The following is a 14,297-nucleotide window of genomic DNA, read 5'->3' as shown; positions in this document are numbered from 1 at the left end:
TTGCCTAACCGACTGAGTTTCCATGCTTGAAGAGAAGCCTTCACGTCTGCGGGTACATTTGGGCACGGGCCTATGTCTTTATTTGCCACATGTGCAAGATGATCTTTGATCCTTGTGGCTGCCCCTCCTCTTTCAATGCCACAATAATTACATCTCCATCACTTGGAGCCACCACCACCTCTATACTCAGTGAGAATCGTCACATGATCCCATGCAGCATCCTTCACCATGATGAGTGCAGGGCCCAGGCTGCAGTGTGAGATGGTCACAGCTTCACGAATCAGAATCACGATTCACAGGCTACAACCTACAACCACACAGAAATTTGAGATAGAAGATTCGAGATGAGAGAGAGAGAGAGAGAGAGAGAGAGAGAGAGAGAGAGAGAGAGAGAGAGAGAGAAGTACATTACTACGGGGCTTCCCCACACGTTGGCCTAGGGCCCTCGTGTATCTTGTAATCAGAAAAAAGAGAGAGAGAGAGAAAGAGAAAACCTCTTCACATGATGGCTTTGTGTCATCATGTATCTTGTAATCCAGTAATCTTGTATTTTTTTTCGTAATTAATACAATTACCTTATACGAAAAAAAAAGAATGTGTGTGTCCGTGCTTACAAAATGGAAAATTGAATAAATTTCAAAAAAGTCAAAAAAACCGCAACTAATAATATCACGATTGTTCATATGATTTTGTTCAATAAATCTACATAGTTTAATGACTTAAACCATTACGGATAGAAGGATTTGAACCTTCATGACTAAAGCCACTCCATATTTTTGGAATGATGTTTTGTGTGTTGATGAAACCTTATTATGTTTGCAAGGTGTGTGTGTGTGTGTGCGTGGCTTTGGAGTCCTCAATCGACAAAGGAGCAGGTCCGAGTCCCCACAGAGTGGAGAGAAGAAACGTAGGCGGGCTGCGGGTGAAAATGGAATGTGGGAGTTGGGGTGCGCTCACGTTTGGGCCAAAGTTTTGCCCCAAATCACAGTCTGCAAAAACGCCGTTCCTTGGGCGTTTCCGTTTCTAGAAACGCTGTAGCATTTCTAAAATGCCAAAAACCTCGTTTCGTGTAACTATGGATGGGACACTCCCTCCTAGACCCCTTCAAAGAGAAGGAACTAGAGGAGTCTTTCCATACACAAGACGGGCAGAAATGCTCGGGAGAGGACGGCCTATCTAAGGCCTTCTTCACTACCTACTAGGAGGTGGTGAAGGACCCGTTACTATTGGCCTTTCAAGAGATTTTCAGCTCATGCCAAGGAGTCTATCGGCAGGACTTATCAGTCTCCTCCCCAAAGGGGGCGACCGGTTGGAGCTATCCCAGTGGAAACCAATCACCTTGTTGTGAGTGGCCTATAAGGCACTGGCAAAGATGATTGGTAGGCGACTCCGCCCTGTGCTTCCAGACATCATTCATGACACACAGACATGCTTTGTCTAGGATAGGAGCATCCTAGGCAATGTCTTCACCTTCTTTGAGGCGGAGAGTGGGCCTGCACAGTGGTCAGGGATTGGGTGTATTGGTTGTACTACTCCTGGACTTCGAGAAATCCTATGACAGGGTGGACTAGGACTTCTTAAAGGGCACCATGACGAGGTTGGGGTCCCATAGGCATGGATCCGCGAGGTCTCTGCACTTTACAGATCAGTGACCAGCAGGATTCTCATAGGTGGCATGCGAGGGGAGGAGTTGTGGCTAGAGAGATCGGTCTGGCAAGGCTGCCCTTTGGCCCCATATCTGTTCCTACTCTTTGCAGAGGCGATGTCTCACTTCCTCAAGTCACGTGTAAGCGGGTTACGCGACATCTGACTTCCCGTGAGGAGACGGAGTTGTTAGACTCAGAGTATGCAGATGATACAGTACTTTACATAGAAGACGATGAGTTGATGCTGGAGTGAGTGAGACTAGCTCTTGAGGTGTTTTGTACTGCAGCAGGAGCGAAAATCAACTGGCAAAAGTTGGTTGGTTTCCTTACAAATCCGGACTCTAGCACAGAGTGGGACATACACTTGGGATGACCGTTTGTTACATACTGTTCCAGGTGGGACTCGACATCACTCTCGCCCAGGAGTTTCTTCCAGTCCTTGAATCTATTCGGAGGAAGCTGGCCTACTAAAGTATTGCTTGCCTTTTCCTAGCGGACCGAGCCCTGGTGGTAAACTAGGTCCTAGCGATGGCTTGGTACATGGCCTTGTGTTGGTGCTTCTCCTCATCTTGTGTAGTTTAGCTTTGCCATCTAGTGCGGAACTTCCTCGAGGTCGGATCAGACAATTCCAAGGACTCCCCAAGGTGGCGCGGGTGACCATCATCGGCATCGGTCAAAGGGAGGGCTTGGGATCATAGACCTAGAGTATCAGAGTCTGGCCCTTTTGGGCAAACTAGTAGTCCGCGGTCTCACACCAAGGGGGCCAGAGCTGGAAGGTCCTATTACAAGAGGCCTCAGGAGAGTAGACCGAGGCTTGGCGGTGATTGGAGGCCGTCCTTGAGATGGATCTTCACGACGGCCTAGATCACAGCCCCCAGATCCCCCTTTCTATGCAGCTTACTTCGTGTGTGGCAGGGCCTCCGTAAGGCCCTAATTCAAAGCCCCTCAAGCTGCCAAGAGGATATTGACCGCTAGTCAGTGATTTGTAACCCCCAAGTTAGAGATTGGGATGGGGTACAGATTGGTGAGTGCCCCCACATCCAATGGGCTGGTTGGGAGGCCGGCCTCGCTCGTACCATCAGGACTTGGCGGGAGGTGTACAAGATGGTGGACGAGGAGGTGTTGCAGCAGGCATCAGGTTGCCAGAGAGGAGTTGAGTTGAGGAGAAGGGAGATTGGCGTAGCAATACCTTGGGAGTGGCTTGCCCCCCCAATACGAGAGCCAGTAGAGCCCGGGGAGGTATGGGCTGCTAAGTTTTCACGAACAGGTATCCCCCTACAGGTAGCAAGTAGAGTGGGCAACGCCCCACATGGGACTTTCTTCACCATGCAGGAGGGGGGGCATCTGGCCCTTGACAGAGGGGAGCAGGATGAGGGGATAGTTGTCCTTTCGCGGAGGAGGATTCGGGTGGTTGGCCTTCAAGGGAAGACATGGTGGCCAGACCCTTATGTTTTCTAGGAGGATCTCCGGGAGTGGCACCTTTGGATTTGGGAGGGCTGGCCGCTTAATGAGCTGGAGTGGGATCTGGGAGAGTGGCTATGGCCGGCCACTGCGGTCGCTAAGAAGCCAGCGAGGTTCCTGGAGTACACTGCTAGGATTGGCAAGGATGTAGGAGGACATGGAGTGGGCACCATCCTGTAGCAGATATTGGGCGGAGCACAGCATCATGGGTGCTTTCCGAGGGACTTTCTAGCACCGCCTATGGGACAGCTGGAGGCCAAGGAGGGTGTTGTATTTATTATGGCTGGTGGCACATGGAGGCTTGGCGGTGGGGAGTTGGTTAGCCCAGATGCAAAAGGATGGAGATCGTAAATGCTGCACATAGCAGCTCCTGGAAACTCCAAAGCACTACCTTTGGTCATGTGAGGCGGCGCAGCTTGTGTGGAGAGGAGCACGCCACATCCTCCGCCATATAGCACCCGACCTTGGATGTATCTCATGGGGAGCTTTCTGCTGGCAAGCAGTCAGCCAGGGCCGTCACCTTCTGTATAAGGCTCGGATGCATGACATAATATTCATTATTGAGGCTGGGTCATGCGCAGTGGTCGGCTTGGAGGCTCTACCCATCTGCCAAGTACTGGAGCCCACAGTAGATCGCTCTGAGGTATGGGAGATCGTAGGGAGTCTCATTGGATGGTATATCTGGAAGATGCGGTGTTAGGAGGTTTTTGGCGAGGGGAGACTTTCTGTATAGGCGACTTTAGCAGAGCTATGGACCTCCATCATCCACTCCCTCCATGGCCAATGGGACCAGGTGTAGGACGCAAGTCTCGAGCTCGTCAGGAGCTCCGTTTTCATTTCGTGCACACTTAGGGCGGCCAGGACCTGTTTTTCGTGATGCACACAGGCAGCTCCAGATGGCTATACACCCCCCTTCCATGGCTTCTTGCCCCTATCCCCCCTATAGACCGCCTTGAGAAGCTTGTATACTTGATATATCTGTGACTCTACATTAGCTCTAGCTAGTCTGTTGAGCATGAGCACTTCTTTGTATTCAGGGTTTTTTTCTAAAATAATATAATTAGCCAGACTTTATTTGCAAAATAAAATAAAATGAAATGGGTCTCCACTTGCATGGGGTCATTGTATGTGGAGGGATGGAGACACTATGCATACCATAGAAGACACTTACAACGATTATAGCGGTGGATATAAGAGATTTGGTTTGGAGGTACCCATTTTGCAATAAGCCTTGAGACGTGGCCTTCTTTGGCTACGCTACTAGGTTCCAAAGGATATAGATGAGCAATATCATAGCAGAGTCAACTGCTATTCAACATTGGTATAAATAAGATCTATCTATGCCTTTCTTAACCAACTTTTTGAGGAGATTGGACGAAAGCTTCAAACCCAGAGGACCTTACTCTTCTTGTGGTCAGTAGACATAGGAGCTTCATAGTTGGCACATGGCTTTGCTATGGCAAGTTTCCTATAGCATGTGTGAGATGTAGAGAGCTAGAGAAGACTTAGACATTGCCTATGGGACTTCCCAAAAGCCCAAGAGGTGTGAAGGAGAGTCCACTAGACAGTGTTCCATTGCACATCTTCTGAGACTATGATAGTTGACTTGAGTGGTAGAAGCTTGGGCCACTGACAAAGTCCCAATAAGTGCTTATACAGATCTTTAGGGGAGTTTCTACTTTCTTATTTTGTGAGCCAAAACTTGAGCATGATTCCTTAGATTCTAATTGGCAAAGTGGATGGGGGGGCGTTCCCACAAATGGAAGTTGAGTTCTTGGATTATTGCTTGGTTCATTTGGGCCACAAGGTGCAACCATTGATCTACGAGATATTTCTAACGTAGAGACTCTTTCCTTGATTGAGTAGCAATTACACACACACACTCTAGGGAGATGGGAGAGATTGCAAGGTACTAACTGTATGAAGGGGAGGTGAGATGTTTTTATACATACATGAGACTTTGGTACATTTTTCCACTTTGAGTATTATACAGTGTGACATTACAGCCCATTGGTCTGGTTGACTTATGATGTCCTTGGTAGTCCTTCATGGGCTTATTTTTATACTTGTGTTTTACCCCTAGGTACTTCTCCCAAGGTATTCTTAACAGAATCTATTTTCCTTGAAAAAGGATTTGATAGAAATAGTGAGAATGGTAGAGGTGCAAGAGGAGTACTTCCCTTGGATTGCTAAATGATATGTAAAACTCAAATGGTGTAGCATCATAATAGTTTTACATACCATGCTAAAGGTGAATATCGTGAGAGTGGTGGCTTGGGGATCAGATAAAAGAGGTAATGGGGGACTGATTTGGAACCTACTAGAGGTGAATAGTGTCAAATTGGTGGGTCTAAGATCAGATGGGAGAGGCTGATTTGGGACTTGGTAGAGATACTCGAGATAGATTTGCCAAATGATGATCGATTGTGATGGATGTAGGTGATTGTGGCTTAGTAATCTGCCTCCAAGCCTCATTTGAGTTTATGCTCAATAATAGTTTATACAACGCCTAGTATTGCTCGATCTAGTGTTGTTGCCTTACATGTTAAGTCAAAGCTTTTTACAATGGTTTAGGTTCATTCGAGGATATTTTCCCTAACATCTACCGTTGTTTGAGACATCCACGCATCTTACAACGCTTGGCATCATAGCAAGTATTTAGAGGCATTGCCCCTAGTTTTCCTTTGGAAAAAGATTGGGAATTATGGGGAACTGTTAGAGGTTATTTGGCATTCATATGTGAACATATAAGTTGGACTTTCTCCTCCTTAGGGCGTGGTCACTTGAGTTCCACTTATAGATGATTCCTCGGCTTCTTAGTCGTGCTTATACGTTGACATCTGATTAGAGACCTTTGATGTGAGAACTGATGCTAGGCATGAATGGGAGGTTACCATTGTTGATCCTCTTCACCATTGTGATGACTATTTTTTCTTACACATGTTTTGGACAACATGGATTCCATTCCATATTACTTGCATTTTTTCTTTCATCTTGGTCTAGATCTCTATGAGAGTGGATGATTCTTATTGGACTCTTGTCCATTTATGTCCCAAATGTTCAATGAGAGAGAAGGTAGTTTTATGTTGCCCCTAGTGAATCAAGCACTATCATCAAAGAGTGGTACTAGTTGTGTCCATAAGATTACTATTAGATGCAGTAGACTAGTCATGATTTTGGAGTTGGTGGTGACAATACATGATGAGAGCTAACTTCTGCACCAATTGAGTGGCGGGGGGACTTGCTTGAGCTACAGGATTGAACACACAATACATGCAAGAAGAAGCTCACTCAAGAACACACGAAACCAAAATGTTTCTTTTTGGTTTTCCTTTCTTCTTCCTCTCACAAAATACAATGTACACAAAGTATAGATAAGATACAACATAAAGAAAAATGGCTTACTAAAAAGAGCACAAATGATGTGTCATGGATGAATTTGATAAAGACAGCATTAAGATTTGGAATACCGTGGCAAATAAGGATCTATAGATGGATGCATTTCTATACTTCCCTCAATGGGCTACTAAAATGATTGATGATGAGGTTGCTAAAGATGTTGGATAAAGCCAATCAAAGTTCTTTTTCAGTTTTGAGTTGCACACTCACGACATGTGCTCAATAGTAACAAATACTAGTCCAATTTTTGTCTATGACTTTCGGGTATGGGAGATAAATGGAGATACTTGTATTATAGAGGATATGCCATTGTTATGTATCCATCATGCTGCTTGGGAACCACTTTTTATGCCATTTGACCTAGGGGGTGGCTATGGTAAAGTGTTTTTATGGTACACTAAGATCATTAGAGGAGGAGAGCGGGATACTTCGGAGGAGTGCAACTTTTAGAGGACAAGATCCTTAGTTCATAATGGAGTTTGGTAGATCCACAAGGTCACTCCACTTCTTCAAGAGAGAACTGGATCAACAAATTCTATGTGGATGAGTGCACTTCTAATAAGGATGGCCTAATTAGCATCAATCATGGTGCTACTTTCTCAAATCATTCACCAATTCACTTAGTTCTTGAGAGAATCAAAAGTCTCCCTATCAATGCCTAGTACGATTGCACTCCAATTATGATTCCAGAGTACATTGTGCAGATTTTGAGAGTCTAGATCATTCTCATTTGGCTGGGCAGCTAGAGATTTGGATGAAAGTCTCCAGAAGATCTCTTCATTTTTTAGAGAGGAGAGTTTGGAAAGGAGATAGGCCCTTCCAGAGAGGGAGTGGACAACTAAAATACCGCTGCAGCACTTTGAAGGGAGGAAGAGAGACATTCAAATGGCAAAATGGTGGTTGAGAGGATGCATGTTCATAAAGATAGAGGCAATGAAGAAAGCTAGATGGGAATATAGATATCATGCAAGCGCTTCCTATTGGACGCAGACTAGAGACTAAGTTAATAGATTCTTCTTTTGCACTATGGAAACTAGGCACTCTAGACATGGAGTGTGGAGACTTAGGAGAGTTGATGGATTCGTAGCATAGGACCTCAAAAGGTTCCACAAAGTGGCTACAAATTTCTATATAGCTTTGTTGGGATCCATGACTAGGATCCCTAGTTATATGTGTGTGTGTGTGTGTGTGTGTGTGTGTGTGTGTGTGTGTGTGTGTGTGTGTGTGTGTGTGTGTGAGAGAGAGAGAGAGAGAGAGAGAGAGAGAGAGAGAGTATATTAACGTCTCTAAAAGGCCAATATGGCCTATGAGACCAAAGCAGTACATACAATGATGGTGTGTTTCTCATCTGGAACGAGAAAAAAGATGAAAAACATGCCTATAAGACTGAAAAGGAAATGAAATAGTGTCCCATAAAAGGGAAACATGTCAGTGATCTGAAAGTGAGAGTAGAGAAAGGAAAACTCTCCATCAATGATATGTCTGTTCTCTAGGGAGGTGTATCTCTACATGGCTGAGGCGTCTTGGCATCTGTCTCCTGTGGCGCTCAATGATGGCTTTAATTTGTCGATGGTGTGGATGGTCTCCTGTGGCGCTCAATGATGGCTTTAATTTGTCTGTGGTGTGGATGTCTAGGCCTTCGTCCGGGTGGACGTGGGCGCCTAGACCGGCTAAGTGCCATTGCTCTATCCAAAGGGACACCTACAGAAGATGAGGTCCAATGATGATGTACTCCTGTAGGCTGTGTGGCAGTAGTAGTGGTATCTGCCATACTCTGTCGTGTATTAATGAAAAAGTCTGTGATTGCTCTCTGTCTATGTGAGCCGAGCTGTGGAGGCCTCCTACTCCGTAGAATTGTTGCTCTGCGCCTCTGGAGCTCCAAGAGGAAAAATCCCAAGCGTCTCTGATCCTCATACTGCATGATCCGTCTCAGGGGTCCAAAACCCTCTCGAAACAGAGAGTGGTATCTACCTCGTATGTCGTAATATACAGTGCATCGGCAGATGTAGTGTTCCTCTGTCTCTGGCTCTCTGTCGCATAGTTCTGTCTGTATACCCTCCCATCTGCCTGTCTCAATCCTCGGGTGGTGGGATGAGGTGCGGATCTGACCAATAACTGTGCGTAGTCCATGAGGCAGCTGTGTGTCCATGTAATTGGGTCGGGTGATGAAACCATCCTCAGATACCTGGAGGAAGTGGGTCTGGTAGTGTGCCATCCTCGTGCCATGGGGCGAGGGGGATCGGATCCAGGTGTTCTCCGTATCTAACTTCAGTATGTCTGCTCTGATCACATGGTTTAGCTGTGATCGGCTTAGGTCAAGTGTAGGGCAATCCAGGCTATAGTCAAAGGGGGGTAGTCTGTCAATCTGCAGACCATGTAGACGCATCCATGTACTCATCTGAGCATACCAACAGTGTCTGTCACCGTCTGCTGCTAGTTGTCTAGAAGAGGCCAGGGCTAGCCGTGGGTATCTATCTTGGGGGAGCTCCCATAGTCTATGTATGAAAGTCACTGCCTGAACCAAGGCCTCAGCCACCATGGGTGATGCCCCCAACTCAGCTCTGATAATCTCATGTGGGGTCCAGCTCTTCGCTCGTATCATGCGTGAGATCATCATGACCAGTGGTCTTTCCATATGCTCCCATCCATCATAGTATTCCTTCTCTGGTCCATCCTGGTCTCCCAAAGGCTGTCTCCTCGTGTGAAACAGACTCGGACCCCAAATAGCTGCCCCATATAGGAGTGTGGGTGTAACCAAGGTGTCAAAAAGCCACAGTTTGGTACGCGGCTCATGAAATTGTATGTGAGCACATTGCCTCTCCAATGCACCTAAGGCTGCATATGCTTTTGCCAAACGAGCCTCTGATGTCTCTCTCCAAGAGAACTGTGGTCCCTTCAATGTGACCCCCAAATAAACATACTGCCTAACCATCTCCACTGGCTCTCTGTCAAAAGTAAACTGGTGCTCAGCTCTTGTCACCCAAGCAGCTGAAGTGTTAAATACCATAACTTTAGTTTTCCCAAGGTTCACCTTAAGATCTCTATCTCTGCAAAAAGCTGATAATGCATCCAAGTGTCTATTTAGTCCCTCAGGTGAGTCAGATATAAGTACAATATCATCGGCATAAAGCAGTAATGGTATCAGCACTCCAGCTAGGCGTGCTCCGGCCCCACCCATCCTATCCACATATTCTGAAATTTCATCTATATACAGCCCAAAAAGTGTCGGTGAAAGTAGACAGCCTTGTTTCACCCCAATGGTGCTACAAGACTGAAAAAGAAATGAAGTAGTGTCCTTTAAAAGGGGAAACATGTCAGTGATCTGAAAGTGAGAGTAGAGAAAGGAAAACTCTCCATCAATGATATGTCTATGAGAGAGAGAGAGAGAGAGAGAGAGATGGTGATCGTGAAGGCGAGGAGTCTGGTGCGTGGGCGATGGCAGATCTGCTTCCTCGTCTAGCGGGCGTGTCTGCTGCCTTCGTCAAATGTTTTGCCCTGCTCGTGTCATCGCGCCCAACCCTCGTCTGCTACCTTCGACCATCGTTTCGCCCTGCGCGTGTCCTCACGCCCAACCCTAGCCCGCGACCTGCTGTCTTTCTGCCGTGCGATCTTCTTGCTTATGTCGCCCTGCTCTGCGACGGACGGGTCACCAGCACAGGGTCTGCGCCCTGCTTGCGCTGTCGCGTCCTGCCTGTTCGTTAGCCTCCTGTCCCTGCTGACGTCGGCGTGGTGATCTGCATCGCCCTATCCTATTCTGTCATCCTCAGTGCCTGACAGCGAGGGTGTGACAACAGGCCCCAATCCGGGTTGCCACATAGCGAGCGCGAGAGTGTGAACCAGCAAGGGAACGAGGCCCTCTCTGCCTGTGGACATGCGCACGTGCGGCCGTCTGTTTCTGCGCACGCGCTTCCCAAGCTTCTTCGTCAGTTCAGTGCTGGGTCCGTTTTGCCTGAGAAAGAGGGAGAGCGGCCTGCGCATTCCTGCCTCCCGTGAGATCTTCGTTCGGCCTCTGACCGGTATACGCAGTGATACACCATGGCTGGCTTGGACCTGGATTTTATAGACCAAACGGTGGCAGCGCTTGGTCCGGACTGTGATACCGAGGAACCCGACGATATGGTTCCGTGCAATGAAGAGATGCCCACTGCTCCTGACTTTCAGCCTGCAGGCAAACGCACCAAGTACACTTCGGAGGAGTCAATGGATCATCAGGATCATTCCTATGCTCAGGTTGCTTCGGACTCTGCAGACTCTCAGGATGTTGACTGGGAGCATTTGCTAGAGTTCGCCAACACTCTACTTGGCGATTATGTTCAACATAATCAGGAAGTCTTTTCTGACTCTGCACCAGAAGATGATTTGGAAGCCACTGTTGACCCCAAATCTGTCTTGCGCTCCTTTTCAGTATTCTATGATCGTGCGGTGATACTCTTCTTCACTGATAGAATCCCCCAGCTTTCCCGTATTCGCCAGTGGCTGCACAGTCTGCTACAAGGGGAATGTGTTGAAGAGATTTTTGTGGGGCCCCGAGGTTTTTTTGAGGTGCAGTTAAAATCTGAGACACACCGTGTTGCTCTTCTGTCTAAACTGCCTCTGTTTTTTGATTGCCGTTTGGTCCATGTTGTACCATGGCGCCCAATGGCAGATTTTCAGCGCCTGCTGTAACGGGAGTGCCCTGTATGGGTTGAAGTGGAAAATTGCCCGGCTGTTTATTGGCCACTGTTGAAGGACGCCATGGCTGTTGTGGGCACTGTTCTGGTCCCTCCAAGTTTAAGGGCAGTGAATCGTAACCGCTTGTGTATGTTATGGGACACTACCAGGAAAAGGCCTGCGTGGTTACGTCTCAATTGCTCTGGCATGCATCCTTTACACTTTCGTTTGAAATGGGGCAATTTTGCAGGACACTGCTTTTCTTGTGGAAAATTAGGGCATTTCATGGCCGAATGCCCAGAATAGCAACACACTTCAGATGCTGGGCATGTTGCGCTACCCATGGAAGATATGGTATGTGATGTTCCGTCGCAGGATGCTATTCACCCACCTAAAGCTCTGGATAAAGGTAAACAACAGGTTTTGGGTTTAGATTCCCGTGGCACAGACTGGGTTGAAGTACGCGCAAAAAAAGGTACCAGGGTGGTTGCTGGCATGGAGAATTCTGTGCCTTCTGCGTCACAAGATTCCATGCGTACTTATATGCGCAGGAAAGAAATGTTGCTGTCGGAGCACTCTCCTCCTGCGATGGCTTCCTCTGCCCTCCGTCCTCAGCCCACTCGGAGAGTGTATTCGGATCGTCCAAAGGGTCCACCAGCTAAGCTGGCTTTTGATACCAGAGGCAACGTCATTACCCCGTGGGATCGTCGTTATCCTCGCTCCATTCCCAAGCCCGCAGATATGCCGTCTATCTCCAAATCTGGTCCGCATAACTCTTTTGCCGTGTTGGCTGATTCCTTGGATGAGGGAGTCCTGGACATTCTCGCAGAAAAGGTCAAATCGAGGCAAGCTGTGCCTCGTACCTGATTTTCTTTTACAAAAAACACATGAAAATAGCCACGTGGAATGTGCGAGGAATCTGTTCTCGCCATAAGCAACATCCCATGTGGACTGTATTGCATGAGAATCAGTGGGATGTCTTGTGTGCTGTTGAACACAAGAGTCACGGTGAAGCTGGAAAAGTTGTGGATTGCCATGGCTTTCGTCTGTTCTATGCAGGTACACAGGCCATGCGTTATTCTGGTGTGCTCATGATTGTACACGAAAAATATCAACCTCTTCTTATTAAAAATGATGTGCATGGCCGCTTTATGGTGATTGAAATTTTATTCGATGGAGAAATCTTATGGTTGCTTGGTCTCTATGCTCCGAATGATCCTTTATCGCGCCGGGAGCTTTGGCATACTTTGCAGACTTCTTTGTCACTTGGCAGACGGGGCCTCTTCATGGGGGATTTCAATATGTGTGTTGATTCTTCGCAGTCCACATCGGAGCATTCGGTAATGGACGCGCCAGAAAGCCATAGGTGGCATGAGTTGGCTCTTGCTGTTCTTAAGCAAGATCTCTGGTCCTGGCTGCACCCGTCTTCTACAGGGTTTACTTTCCATTCCGCTCAGTATGCAACAACATGGTCGCGGCTGGACCGCATATACATCATGCAGAATGATGATTTCCTCCCTGAGATGCTTGAAATGAAAGTATTGCAGCAATATGCATTGTCGGACCATTTTCCTCTGCAGCTTGAGATGCTCGCACAACCCATTGCACCTTTTAAGCGATTTCTGGAGAGGCTCCCTTTGCGTTTTAACTCATCTTATTTGAAGCATGCAATCTTTCAGGGTTATATGCAGCAATTGATTGATAGATTCTTACTGGACTTCTCCTCTCAGGGCACTGCTTCGTTTGAACGATTGCTCTGTAATGTGCAGTGGGTTGCTCGGCAGTATGGAATCCATCATGCCTCTCTTTGTCGACAACGTCGGCAAGCAGCGGAGGACTTGCTGGCTTTGGTCCGTTCTCTATTGGTGGACACTCCAAATGATGCATTTCTACTAGCACTGGCAATGCGTGCGGCTCATCTTATTCAAGAGTTTCAATTGAAATCGTATCAACAGGCCAAATTGCAGCATCTGACGGAGACTTTGCAAGATAATGTGTGTCAGACTCATAAGTTCTTTCGAGCCCTCCATGTCTCTCCTGCTAGAGAGAATATGACTAGACTCCTGGATGCAGAAGGGCACCTGGTCCATGATCCGCAGACTATTGTGCATATGTGTAGGAGTTATTTCATCGACCTTCTTGGTTCCACTTCTCCACCTTCAGCCCAAACTACTCAGGCCCGTTCAGTTTTTTATGACCTGGTCCGTAATCAGGTTCCGTAGGACATGCAAGCCACTATGGAATCAGATATTTGTGAGGCGGAGGTTATCGATGTTTTGTTACACTTACCCAAGGATAAAAGTCCTGGCTGGGATGGTCGAGAACCAATGAGTTCTTTGAGGTTTTTGCTACCCAATTGGCGAAACCATTGACGGCTTTGTTTCAACAGGTGTGGGAAACGGGGATTATGCCTTCCTCATGGAAAGGACTTATTAAATTGCTTCCAAAGGTCCCTTCGCCGCCTATGTTGAAACATTGGCGCCCAATTTCTTTAATGGGTTCTATGTACAAAATCTTTTCCAAAGTAATGGCGAATCGGCTCCACAAGCATCTCCCTACCATTGTGCATCCTCTTCAATATGGTTTCATTAAGGGCCAAAACATTCTGCACAATGTATTAAATGCGCAACTGGTGATTGATTATGCAAGGCATTCTAATCAGGAGGTCGTACTGATTCAATTGGACCTGGAAAAGGCTTTCGACTATTTGGACTGGTCTTTTGTTGCAGAGCTTATGTCTGCTATGGGCTTTGGTGATCGGATGTCTCGACTGATCTACATCATCAGTGCAGCGGCGTCTTCGCGAGTCATGTTGAATGGAGGCGTTACCGAGCCATTTGCCCTTGCCTGCTCGGTCAGACAGGGGTGCCCATTGAGCCCTCTCTTCTTTGCCCTTGCGACTCATCTAGTTCTTTCGATGTTATCTCATATGGCAGCTTCCACTCAGTTGGCTGGATTGTCGCTTCCTTCTGGACAACATTTCATTAGTCAATCCTTGGCTGATGATAGTTTTATGATTCTGCGGGCGGATAAGGATAACCTTCGCAAAGCATTGGATGTTTGGGCTCTCTTTGGTCAGGCTTCCGGCCTTCGCATCAATGTGTTGAAATCAGCCATTCTCAGCTGCACGGAGTCGGATTT

At 47.2% G+C, this 14,297-nt stretch overlaps 1 protein-coding gene across 1 annotated transcript in view; it reads left to right on the top strand.

Annotated features, from left to right (window-relative positions):
- Positions 1-14,297, top strand: part of LOC148024691 (uncharacterized) — a 253,797-nt gene that overhangs the window by 180,609 nt on the left and 58,891 nt on the right. The gene's annotated exons all lie outside the window — the stretch shown is intronic.

This window comes from Lygodium microphyllum, chromosome 15 (assembly GCF_053477565.2).
Source record: "Lygodium microphyllum isolate KBCC chromosome 15, Lygodium_microphyllum_v1.1.10, whole genome shotgun sequence".
Taxonomy (NCBI): domain Eukaryota; kingdom Viridiplantae; phylum Streptophyta; class Polypodiopsida; order Schizaeales; family Lygodiaceae; genus Lygodium; species Lygodium microphyllum.
This window is presented reverse-complemented; position numbering and strand designations above follow the sequence as displayed.